Below are 11,520 nucleotides of genomic sequence, written 5' to 3'. Positions count from 1 at the left end.
AAAGGATAGTTTGATAATTTTAGAAAGAGGTTTGGCTTAAGAAATATCAAGACAATAGAAGCAGATTCTGATGACCAAAGGGCAGCAGACAAGTTGTCAGACACCCTTAAGAAAATCATTAAGGAATAAAGAATATTTGCCTGAACAGGTTTTTAAGCAAATGAAAGTGCCCTATTATGGGAGAAAATGCCACAGAGAACATTTATTAGTAAGGATGAGAGCGGGCACTAGAATTTAAGGCAGGAAGGGATAACCTAATTCTACTGTTTAGTGCAAGTACAGTTGGGTTTATGATCAGGACTACCTTTATCATAAAGCTGCTAATTCCCAAGTCTTGATGGGAAAAGATAAGCACCAGCCTCCAGTTTTTTGGTCGTACAAGAAGTCCTAGACAACAAGAACATTTTTTTTTTTTTCTGGATTGGTTTCATTGATGCTATGTCCCTGAAGTCAGAAGTACCTTGCCTGTAAGGGAATATTTTTTATAGTCCTTTTTATATCAGACCCCTGGCCACTCAGAACTCCATGAGTTCAACATTGAAGGCATCAAAGTGATCTCAAGCACAATATCTCTAATTCAGCCTCTAGATCGGGGGTAACAAGGAACCTTAAGGCTCATTACACATGGTATTTTATGGAAAGGGTTGTCAACATTATGGAAGAGAACCCAGATAGAATATCATGAAGTCTGAAAGGATCAAAACATTGAAGATGCCCTCATTGTTACAGAAAAAGCTGTGAAAGCCATCAATCCTGATACAATAAATTCCTGCTAGAGAAAACTGTGTCCAGATGTTGTGCATGAGTTCACAGGATTTATAACAGAGCCAATCAATGATATAATGAAAGAGATTATAGATATGGCAAAAAAAAAAAAAAAAAGATGAGGGTTGAAGGGTTTCAAGATATGAATCTTGGAGAAATTCAAAAGCTAATAGACACCACACCAGAGGAATTAACAGAAGATGACTTGATAGAGATGATTGCTTCTGAACCAATGTCAGACAATGAGGAAGAAGATATAAAAGAAGAAGAGCCAGAAACTAATTGACATTAGACAATCTGGCAGAAGGGTTCCAATTATTCAACAGTGCTTTTGACTTCTTTTACAACATGAAACCTTCTATGATATGGGCACTGAAACTAAAGCAAACAGTGGAGGAAGGATTGATACTACAGAAACATTTTTTAGAGAAATGAACAATCAAAAAAGTCAGACACAAATTATGATGTAATTCTGTAAAGTTACACCAAGTGTGGCTGCCTCTCCTGCCTCCCCTTCCACCCACCTAAACCTCTTCTGCCTCTGCCACCTCTAAGATGTAAGGCCTCTCCCTCTTCCTTCTCAGCCTACTCAGCATGAAAATGAGGATGAAAACCTTTATGATGATCTACTTCCACTTAAAGAATAGTAAATGTGACTTCATGACACCTGTCTAGAAGAGTGTTTGTCAATTTTGTCCAGGTTAGCAAATACAAGCAAGATTAGTTTTTAACCCTTTGAAGAGTTTGTCAAAGTCACACTGTTCTCACCCTCCCTGAGCTCGTTTCCCACCAGCCAGAACAGAAGCAGCAGCTTTGACCTGACCCAGGCTGGGTGCTGGGATACAAAATGAAGATGCCCTCAAGGCATTTCAAAGGTAAGATGTGTGCATGGACAGGTTTAAGACTACATAAAGGAATACTTTTGAGCCCATGGAGAAAGATTGCAGAAGGGAAATCTAACCCTCATCAAGTACCTACTATGTACAAAGGATCTTGCATACAAGTAGTGCTCTTTAACTCTGGGAGGAAGGTATTGTTAGAAACCAAGAAAACTGAGGAATTGAAGTTCATCAGAAACTTTAATATGCCTGCTTCTGTGATATTCAAGTGTCATGGAGATTGTACAAACATCTAACTTAAAGTAAACAGTCAAAAATGGTTAATTTAGGGAACATGGAAGCACAGTTGTATTCCAGCATGGTAATCTGGAAGTCATGAGAAGAGCAAGTAAATACGGTTCCTGCAACTTGTGAAGGAGATGGATTAAACATTGATTATATTCCAAAAATTAAGGAAAATTTATTTATGCAAGAGAACTAAAATCTAGTGCCATGAAACCCTGATGATTTCTACTTCATGCTGCATTGATCTGAGTGCTGGATGTGTCTTCCTCTACAGTTCAGGCAACACTGTTTTTAATTCTTTGGAGACAATCTGTTATTAAATTGATCTGTGTATTTATGTTCTGTCGTATTCACTGTTACTTACTGATCACCAAGGCTGCCAACTTTTAAACAGTCTTGGTATAAATGTTTGTTGCCAAACCTTTGCTGATAGACGTGTTTTGTGTAACATATATGGAGTACATTAACATGAAGCACTAAAACACAAAAAGAAACTAGAGATTTGTAAGCATATGAAATGCCCTCACCAGAGGCAGTTGAAATAATAAATCCGAAGTCAAAGGAACATTTGTGATGTTGCTATGAACAGATTTACCTACTTCAAAATATGTTTTGTTGGATTGAATCATGCTATATATTATGTTTAGCTTAAAAGATAAAATATAAATTGACTCTCAAAAAAAAAAAGAATAGTAAATGTATTTTCTCTTCCTTATGATTTTCTTAATAACATTTTCTTTCCTCTCTAGCTTAATTTATTGTAAGAATATAGTACATTATATATATGTGTATATATATATATAAACACAAAACGTGTGTTACCTGTTTATACTATTGCTAAGGCTTCCAGTCAACAGATGCTATTCATAGGTAAGTTTTGAGGAGTAAAAACTTATATGTGGGTTTTTGACTGTGTGAGGGGTTGGCACCTCTAACTCAAGCATTGTTCAAGAGTCAACTGTACTAACAAAATAGAGGAAGAGAGGACAATATTCAACATATTTGATGAAGCCAGATACAAAAATCTGGTAAAAATAATAAAAAAAGAAAATCACAGGTTAATGGTAATCATGGACAAAGATGAAAAATCCTCAAATAACTAATAGGAAATTGAATACGGACATACATACAAAAAGTATATCTTCAATGGATTTTGAAATTAGATGAAAAAGAAAATATGCATGTAGTCTCTAAGTATCCCCACACACAATATTAATTACATAGAAAGGACAAAAGTATCTTTGCAGTGGAGAAAACTGGCAGACCCTACCTTAATCAAGTGATCATATTTAATATCAGCAGAAATAAGACATACTGATATCATGTACCCCAGATATGATGCATTGAAAAGGGCACAGTATTATTGGTGCGTTATTTTTATTATTAAAGTATATAACCTTAATCTAATCATAAGCAGATATCAGACATATGCAAATTGAGTACCTTTCTACAAAATCATGGTCTAGTATTCTTAAAATGTGCAATTTAATTAAATACAAACACAGACTGACAGACTCTTCCAGATTTGGAATTGGGATAGGGGGCAAAGGATACATGACAAATAAGTGTCACGCAGGATTTTGAATTGGATCCTGGACTAGATACTAAGAACATTGGTAGGACAATTGGAAAAATTTGAATATGTTCTTCAGATCAGTTAATAGTATTATATCAACATTAACTTCCCAATTTCAATAATCATTCATATAACAATGTTATAATAATGGTTATATAAAATCCTAACATTAGGAAAGCTGGATATAGACTGTACAGGAACTCTACTATTTTTGCAAATTTCCTATACGTCTAAAATTACTTCAAAATCATAAGTTAAAAGTTGGGGAAAAAATAAACAAATTTTACAAAAGAAGATTTATAACTGAATAATTTCATAAAAAAATTCTTTGCTTTCTGAAGTGAACAAATTTCAAATTGAAGTCACAATAAATCCACTTTACACCCACTTAAATGTATAAAATTTAAAAGAATGACAATGTCCAACGTTGGTAATAATGGACAGTAGCTGAAAATCTCATATATCACTGGTTAGGAGATGGCAAGTTTCCACCTCTTCAGAAGACTGCTTGGCAGTTTCCTATAAAGGTAGGCAAAAATTTATCTTATGATCAAGCAATTCCATTTTTAGGTAATTGCATAAGAGACCTGCTATCATATTCAAATTAGCTATAAAGTGGAAACAACCCAGGTGTCCATCAACAAGAGAATGAATAAACACATTGCAATATGCCCCTTTAATGTGGCATTACATTGCAATTATGAAGAAAAAAATTTAAAAACCTATTGATATAGAGAATAACAAGAATGAATCTCAATATCATTAAGATGAGTGGGAAAAGCCAGACACATGTATTGTGGAATTTCATTTATATAAATCTAAAGAATAGGCAAACTAATATATAATCAAAGAAACCACAACATTATTTCCTATGAGAATTTGCTTAGCTGGAAAGAGGCAGTAGGGTAGGTTCTCAAATAATAAAAATATTCTTTCTCCTGAATAAGGTAGTAGTTACTTTTAAGAAAATTCATTGAATTATACAATTAAGATCTTACACATTTACCTATGTAAATTTTACACATGTCAAATATAAATTATTAAAATAATAAGAAAGCTCCTCACATACTCGTATGTAATAATCAGCTGGATATACTAAAATATTTATATATTCATAGATATGTAAAAGAAAGTTACAGAACAATATAAAAGTATGTGTGTGTATGTATGTATCTATCTATACATACATTTTGGAGTGTGGTGGGTAGGAGTGTGTGAGCAAAAGAGAGGAAAAGTAAAATCTAGTAACACTAGTTGTCTCCAGAATAGAGAAACTAGGTGACCAAGGAGGACAGAATTGAGAAGGCAAATTACCTACTACTGTTTTGTAATATATACTATGATTTTAAAAATAAAATTTTAAAAATGGTTATGGGGAAAAAGAAATGTTATGCTTTCTCTAGCTTATTTGAAAATACTTTTAAAAATAACATAAAGTAAATATGGCAAAATGTTGATACTGGTGGACAGGTTCTGGTTCCTGGTATGTGCAAGTTCACTGTTCTTTTCTCCTCATATTCTGTAGTTTTACCACATGTTCATAATAAAACATTCTACAAAATGTACAACAGAGAAAATCTTTCACTGCCAAAAACAAGTAAAAATAAATGGATTACACATGTTTAAGAATTTATTAGGAAAAGAAACAAAGAAATACAGAAAAAATATATAAATAAATTAGAACATTAAAAAAATAAATAAATTATACCAAAGATCTGATTGAGAGAGAGGAGAGGGGAGACATAGTGATACTAAAAATCCACTAGTTAAAACTTATTCATTAAAAAGACATGGCAGAAATAACCAAAACTAGAATGAAAATTGGTACATAATTGAAACACAAGACATTTAATAGAATGATGAACACTTCGTGTAACTTCATACTAATATGTTTGAAAATCTGCATGGATTGTGATTTACTAGGAGAAAACAAGTTAAATTTAAGACATAAAACAAAGAACAAGCAATAACCATAGGAAAAAGGGAAAAAAATTCTAGATAACCTCTCTTCCAACTCCAAATCACCAAAAACAAGGGAGAGTTCAGATGATTTCATTGATGTGTTTGTTCACTTAAACAATGACAGTAATGCTAGAGCTTTATAACCCTCTCTAGAGCGTGGAATAAAAAGAAAATCCTTAAAATTATTTTAACACACTAGAAAATCTGATATCAAAATATGACAAAAATAGCACAATAAAGAAAATCACAGATCAATTCCAGTTAGTTGTATAGTGGCAAAAATTCCAAATCAAATTAAAATACCAATAATTCAGTAGTAAATTAAAAGAATAGAACTTTTTAAAAACCAAATAGCGTCTGTTCATTCAAAGAATAAGAGGAAGTGTCAATAATAAAAAAATTATTATTTCCCAGTGATAAAAGTTAAGAAAAGAATAGTAAAATTATTTCTGCAAAAAGCATTTTATTACCTCTAACACCTGGTTTTGATTAGAATTCCTTAGAAAAACATAAAAGGTGGGAGACTTTCCTAACACAATAGACAAAATATCTCAAACTTAATATTAGCATCTTACACATTGATGATTAAGACCACCCATATCAAAATAACTTACCTATTGCAAATAAGACCTGATACCCCTGCCCAGCAGAGTCTTGCACAGCAGGATATAACTGTAAATCAATCAATAAATTCAATTTTCTCAACTAGGCAAATAGCTTTTGTATCATTAATAAAATCTTTATATAGGTAAACAGCTCACTTAGAGAATGATTTATTATCAAGACTCACATTAAGAACCTCATCTAGCTCTCCAACCAATCTTAAACTACTACGTAATGAATTTTGCCTGTTCCTAATCAATTCCTTGACTTAAACCATGGTATCCCAGGCCCCAAAACCCTAATTCCTGCTATTGAAACACTACTGAACCCTTTCAAGGTGGTGTTTTCCCTTGCTGCAGTAAGTTTAATAAACATGGCATTGCTTAATTATAGCTCTTTCTGGTGGTCTTTTGGGGAAACAGACTAGCAACAATGTGCTGGTCAAACCAAAGAAGCATTCTATTAAAATCTGATTAAATCAAGGGTCGATAATATTTCCACAATTGTTTAAGTGCTCTGGAAGTACCCGTCTATGAACTTTACCAACATAACTAAAATCAGGATCAATTGGAAGGGGGAAAATCGAAACTATCAATATTTGCAGAGGATTTAGTACACACTTTTAAAAAAATGTGAAAAGTAGCAAGAACATTAAGGTAACCATTTACCCTCAAAAATAAAACTTTTAAATAAAAAAAATGAACAAGAAAATAAATTAAAAGAAAAACCCGTGTCACCGAAGTGAAGATACTAACAGTAATTAAAATTATTGAATTAAAAAAAGACATACCTTGTCCTTGGATATGAAGACTTAATATTAAAAACCAATTCCCCCTTAAATTAATTTATTAAAGTTGATAAAGTTGATGAAATTGCAGTCTAAACTGTAATTTCTTCCAACAAGAAGACACATGAGACAGGAGGCAGAAGAAGAGACACACAGATCCACAGAACAAAAATGGAGCCAGTCACAGATGAGAATACAGCATATGTGCAAGATGGCATTACAGGTAAATGGGCAATTATTGGCAAATAATTCCAAGTAATGGCAAATAACTTGGCAACTTTAAGATTTCAAAACAAAAAATTTCTCGTGACTTAAGAAATTGAATTAAAAAAACACAAAAGAATTAGAAGTTAACATAGGTGAAGGGTTTTATGGATTCAGTATAAATATCTTTCCAAAAATGACATGAAACTTAGAAGCCATAAAGCAAACATGGTTATACTTGGACATATAACAATCATACACATTCTTATAACAAAAACAAAGTTAAAAGTATAAAAAATATCTGTAATGCTTGACAATTCAAAGCGTATTTTCCCAAATAGTAAGTGAACTCTTCAAAATCAGGAAGGGACTAAAACTTCCCCCATGGACAAAATTAGAAATAAAAAGGAAATTAAAAAATATAGATGGCTAATAAACATGAAAAAATGATCCAACTCAAAAACAAAAGAAATACAATTTAAGACAATAGTTTGGGTGATCACATTGGCAAAAAAAAATGTAAATATAAAATCCATTATCTGTGAGGTTGTGAAAAAGTCAGCAATCTCATTCATTGCCATTTGAGGATAAAGCTGTTAACCACATTTTTTTTTTTTTTTTGAGACAGAGTCTCGCTTTGTTGCCCAGGCTAGAGTGAGTGTTATGGCGTCAGCCTAGCTCACAGCAACCTCAGACTCCTCAGCTTAAGCGATCCTACTGCCTCAGCCTCCCAAGGAGCTGGGACTACAGGCATGCGCCACTATACCCGGCAAATTTTTTCTACATAGATTTTTAGTTGGCCATATAATTTCTTTCTATTTTTAGTAGAGACAGGGTCTCGCTCTTGCTCAGGCTGGTATCGAACTCCTGACCTCGAGCAATCCACCCGCCTCAGCCTCCCAGAATGCTAGGATTACAGGCGTGAGCCACCGCGCCCGGCCTGTTAACCACATTTTAAAGGAAATTTTTCAATTATTTTCAAAATTTGAAACGTACATATACTTAATCCCAATAACTGAACTTCTAAGTAATTTGTTATATAATAGACAAATGCAAAATTATTGATATATAGGGAGGTTCACTGCACAGAAATTTGGTGCTAACATAAATATCTATGAATGAGAAATGCTTAAAACATTTAATTATATTTTATCTACAAAACAGTCATGCCATCATTCAACAAAGGACACAGATGTGTATATATTACTGAAAAAAAGGCCATTGAAAAGACTGTTAAATGAAAGAGGCAATTTGCAGAAGAATGCGTTACAATATGGCCACACTTCCAGATTCCCCCCAAAATAGCTTGTGCATTGTTTGTGTGCATCTATCTGATAAAAGAATGCACATAACTCCCTTAATAGAGGAAAACTATAGGGACAGAATTGGAATAGAGGAGGGCACTTAATTTATATATTAGTTATTTAAATATACTTTGAATTTTTTTTAAAAAAAGATGCAGTGTTTCTTTATAATGTATCCTATACTTTTAAATTTACCATGTGACAAATGAAAATTACTAATGTATATTTATGGGAGCACTGAGCAATTCTACCATTTTGAGCATCTTGTGTAATATTATTTCCTCTACTGAGGCTCCTGGGATTGAGTCAAGTGGCAGCAAGGGAAACAGTCACCACGCCCAAATTAAAGTCTCATCGATGATATCCCAACATGAGCATTTCTCAGTTAAGCATTTCTTATCTGCAGGAGGTATCCACTGCAACACAGGAAAGAGAAGAATCTCCATGCACAAGGAAGACTGTGTCATTGTTTTGGTGAAGCTGGTGGTAGAAGTAATGGCACCAACTGTAACAAATCCACCTCATCTGTGTGGTCATCACCTATAGGACACAGTGGGGAAAATTGGCAAAGGTGAGAAATATTTCCAAGGAAGCTAGGGGAATATGAACCTCTTATTTACTCTTCCCCTACATGTGCTGGAACAAATCTGTCTGGAGTACACAGAGAAGGCCACATTTCCAGCACCTGAGTCCATGCTATTTTCAGAAAAATGACTTTACAACTTCCTGACGTGAAGGACACCAGATATTGGTGTGGCTTTTTCTCCTTTTGCTATGCTAGAAAGTGATGAACATCTCCAGCAATCTCAGATTTTGTGTCTGTCTCTACCCTTCTGTATCTGGGTTTTAAAGCTCTAGGTTACTTATTCAGTTGATCAATTATTTCAAATAGAACAATATGTCAGCCTTCCAGTCCAACAGTTATTGAGAATCTACTTAATAAATTTCATGCACACAATTCTCTAGAAACACAATGGATCCAGCCATGAAGGAGCTCAGTCTATCAGATGAGAGAAGAAAGGGAAATCCTTCAAATTAAGAGTAATGTACTGAGATGTAGAAACGTCATGAAGGTATACAAGAAAAGCTGTATCTCCTAATCCCTTATGCAATCTAGCCCTTGGAGTCAATTAGAATGTAACCAAAGTCATCCATCTTCAGAAAATTAACATCATATTTTCTACCCAGACATAGCTTCTCCTAAAAAGCAAGGACTATTTAACTAAAACCTTACCTTCAGGGGTGACTCTTGGAAAATATGTAGGTGAAGAGGCTCTTTGTCTGAGGGACTTGTTTCAGGGATTTACTGGTATCATTCACTCCCAGGAAATTATCTTCTGAGGTAAAAAAAAAAAAAATGAGAAACACCACTTCCAATGAAAAAGGCAATGCAGCTAGAATCTGGGAATTCTCTCTTTACTATTCTTTCATATTGATTTAAGTTGGAAGCTGCCCCTTACTCACCCAGCTCTGAAACTGTAACTATCTGTTCCATAACTATGCATTTCAATATCTGCATATCAGCACCCTTCTCTCTTGTGCACTTCCAAACCTGACTAAACTGCCTGAATCCCACTGAAAATTATGTCTCTTGCTCATTAAAAATTATTTATCTTCTGCTGCTTAGTTGGCCAGGTTACTCACAAAAATCACTCAAAATAATCTCCTCATATATCTTATCTCTATAAAAGTTTACTAGGAACCTATTCTATGATAGGCAATCCACAAGGTGCTTGTGCCACAAAAAATGAACTGAAAAATATCTGGCCACAGGAAATTAAAAGTCCATTGGATGAATCAATCACTCAAATAAAAAGCTGAGACATAATGGTCTCATAGAATCAGATTCAGTTTTGAGATGGGATTGTGGAGGACAGATCCCCCATTTAGGAAGACCTGCTATGATCAGTCAGCTGTTAATTCACCATTACAATACTCACACTCATCTGATAATTGGGATGAGTTTTGAATGCTGTTTAGCTGAAAACAAATGTCATCAAACTTAAGAAGAGCAAGATCTATCAACTCCTATCCATCCTAGGCCTAATTTCTTATAAATATGAAGTTCCTTGCCCATATACATTCATATCTGCAAAAGTATCCGAGATACCATAGGTAGGAATTGAGAACCACTGATTGGGAAATAAGTTGTCAGCTCATTCTCTGGAGCTGATATTTGAGTTTAGTCAAGGGCAGAAAAAAAAAGAGGAAACATAATATTTTAAGAAAAAAAATGCATGTACATATATAGATGCACCTATATGTACATATACACCATACACACAGAGAAAGAATCTAGCTTAACAAATCATTTATGAAGCATGAGTATCGCCTGCTCTGTGCAGACTGGGAAAAATGGATGTTACCAAGTCCTTCATGTGTTAACGTGCACAAACTTCAAACATGCACTTCTCTCTGCCTTCCTCCTGTAAGGTCCAATGGACATAGAGAGTGGCCAGCTAATAATTATGTTAGCAAGATAAAATATTCCCATTCTATTAAGATGGAGTGTTACAAAAACAAAAGTTTTACTATTATATACAGAGCAATGAAAACATGGTCTCTTTATTACCACCCAGTGATGTCCAGGAAAGCTCCCAAAAATTTCATTGGCAGAAGATGTTTCTAGCTTAAGAATTCTCATAAAGACAACTTTATAAAAATATGCATTTCAATAATATCTAAATATCTAGAAAGGTTGGATTAAAATAAATTACTCTTTTTAAAAATAATAGTAAAAAATTTGCCCCAAAGTAATAATCTAGTGAAAGGGACCAATTCATGTGCAATACTAAGAAGTGTCCTAACCATTCTTCATCTAAAAGACATACATAAATAAATATTTTAATCTATCATTTTGAAGAAAGCATGTCATATAAAATCATTTCTCAACAATCTGAAAATAACTAGAAAGTACAGATATGACAAAATGAGGAACATATTTGATTACTACATTCAGAGCACCCTCAAAAATGCATGGAATAATGGTTTATATGTGATTTACTGATCTCAATCTTGTTGACTACCCAATGAACAAATGTAAAACTGTATATACTTTGAACAGACATACAAATATTCTCTGAAGTCATCTTGAAGAAGAACACTCTGTCACAAATTTTATCAAATTTACAGCTTTTCTTCAATTGGTCTGTCAACCATTAAAATATCTTGAAATATTAGATTTATGTAAAGGTG

At 33.7% G+C, this 11,520-nt stretch overlaps 1 long non-coding RNA gene across 1 annotated transcript; it reads right to left on the bottom strand.

The window, feature by feature from the left end:
• Positions 1 to 8,039: 8,039 nt before the first annotated feature.
• On the bottom strand, positions 8,040 to 11,520 carry LOC123644793. The gene is made up of 2 exons (XR_006737265.1): positions 9,560 to 11,520; positions 8,040 to 8,865 (listed from the first exon to the last, which is right to left on the bottom strand). It is a non-coding gene; the product is annotated as an uncharacterized LOC123644793 (long non-coding RNA).

Source organism: Lemur catta, chromosome 9 (assembly GCF_020740605.2).
Source record: "Lemur catta isolate mLemCat1 chromosome 9, mLemCat1.pri, whole genome shotgun sequence".
NCBI lineage: Eukaryota > Metazoa > Chordata > Mammalia > Primates > Lemuridae > Lemur > Lemur catta.
The sequence above is the reverse complement of the archived record's forward strand: the minus strand, read 5'-3'. Positions and strand labels throughout refer to the sequence as shown.